The following is a 2,204-nucleotide window of genomic DNA, read 5'->3' as shown; positions in this document are numbered from 1 at the left end:
CAATCTGAAAAAGACCTTTTGTATCTATGATTGATGGAAACAAAAGATATATTATTTAATTTTCTCATATTAAATATTAATAGTAATATTTTTGATAATGAGGCACTAAATTAGTATAACATATTAATTTCAATGAATATACCATTTATTCAAGCAGTTGCATATAAAATCCTATGCCTATGTCTTTGAACATGATAGATTGATGTCCTCATGCCCACCTCCCCTCCCCTTCTGAAAATTTTTAAACACTTTGTCTTGGCAGGAACCATGTGCTAACATAGGATGGAACAAAGAAATGGAAGTTCTTTCACTGGATTTATCCTGCTGGGTTTCTCTGACAGGCCTCAACTGGAGCAGTTTCTCTTTGTGGCTCTTTTGATCTTCTACATTTTCACTTTGCTGGGAAACTCAACCATTACTGTATTGTCCCATGTGGACCCCACATCTTCACACCCCTATGTACTTTTTCCTCTCCAACCTAAGCTTTGTGGACCTGTGCTATACTACCAGCATTGTCCCCCAGCTCCTGGTTAATCTCAGAGGATCTAACAAATCCATATCTTTTGGTGGTTGTATAGTTCAGCTGTGCCTTGCTCTAGGATTGGGAGGTACAGAATGCATTCTCTTAGGAGTCATGGCACTTGACCGCTATGCAGCTATTTGCAAGCCCCTTCACTACACAGTAATCATGCACCCCCGTCTCTGTGCCCTAATGGCTTCTGCTTCATGGATCATTGGTTTTGCTAACTCTTTATTGCAGACAGTGCTTATCTTCTTTTTACCACTTTGTGGGAGAAATGAATTAGACCACTTCTTTTGTGAGGTCCCTCCTTTGCTCAAGATTGCCTGTGTTGACACCACTGTGAATGAGTCTGAGATCTTCTTTGCAGTGTCATCATTCTTTCATGCCTGTTGCATTAATCATGTTCTCCTACAGTCAGATTGTGAGGGCCGTCTTAAGAATAAAGTCTTCTACAGGGCAGAGAAAAACATTTGGGACCTGTGGATCCCACCTGATAGTGGTCTCCCTGTTCTATGGCTCAGCCCTCTATGCTTATCTTCAGTCCAGCAACAAGGACTCCAAGGATCAGGCCAAGTTCATATCTCTTTTCTATACCATCATTATTCCCATGATCAATCCCCTCATATATACACTGCGCAACAAGGACGTGAAGGGAGCAATGAGGAAGTTGCTTTGGAAGAACTCAGACTCTGGATGATGGGGTGAAGACCATTTAATGGAAGGATTTTGAATGCCTGAGGTCTTAAGATGCACATCTTCCCCATTTGTCATCCAAAATTTCTTCTGAGACCCTCAAGGGTATTTCTTTACTTCATTCTCTTACAAAAATGACTGTTCCAAGTCTAAGTTAATGAATTCTTTCCAACCTCTAGGAATGTTGATTCACTGTTTCTAGAGCATTTACATCATTATAATTTTTAAGACGTTTGAAAGAATATAGAATATCTCATCCAAAAATATGCCTAAAGATCATAGAAAGTATTTTTAGCTGATGGAAATTAAGAAGTAAATGATGAAAAAATTCCCTATTTTCTGTCTAAAGCAGAAAATAAATTCTTTTATTTATTTGTACAGGCTCTTATCAACCCAGAGATGGCACCAGAGGAATCTGTATAAACTTTTTTAAACTAACCCTTATTACTAGTTAAAGAAGATGAGTACTGCTTAGCTATAGTTGGGCCACTCCTAGTCCAAACCCTTGGTCTTGTCCATTCTTCACGAATTTATTTATTCTTTGTCTAAAAGGTATAGGATCTTCTTTGTCTAAAAGGTATAGTTTAGGGTTTTCATTCTCTTGTGAAGGCTCCTATATATATTTAAAAATTTGGCAAGATTTGAATGCTTTTTTCCTGTTAATTTGTCTTTGTAAAATTAATTTTTAGACACAGCCAGGATCCCTATGCTGGCAGAGGAAAACTTTTTCCTCCCCTAGAAGCTGCCCTGGTTTTCCTTCTTGGCACCCCCATTTGGGAACATTATTCCTTTTCTACTTACAAAAAGACACTTAAGAACATACCGTAAAGGCACAGCAAATACAGAAACATGAAACCACTGAAACACTGTCAAAAATATTAATATTTTGGCATTTTCTGGCAGTCGCTAAAGACTGTCACTTATTCTTGCATTTCAGTTGTGGCTTTTTATAAAGTCCATGGGTTGAATGCATCAGCTTTTTCACAGA

At 38.1% G+C, this 2,204-nt stretch overlaps 1 pseudogene; it reads left to right on the top strand.

The window, feature by feature from the left end:
- Window positions 215-1,698, top strand: LOC100513933 (annotated as a pseudogene).

Source organism: Sus scrofa, chromosome 7 (genome assembly GCF_000003025.6).
Source record: "Sus scrofa isolate TJ Tabasco breed Duroc chromosome 7, Sscrofa11.1, whole genome shotgun sequence".
In the NCBI taxonomy this organism is placed as follows: Eukaryota; Metazoa; Chordata; class Mammalia; order Artiodactyla; family Suidae; genus Sus; species Sus scrofa.
The sequence above is the reverse complement of the archived record's forward strand: the minus strand, read 5'-3'. Positions and strand labels throughout refer to the sequence as shown.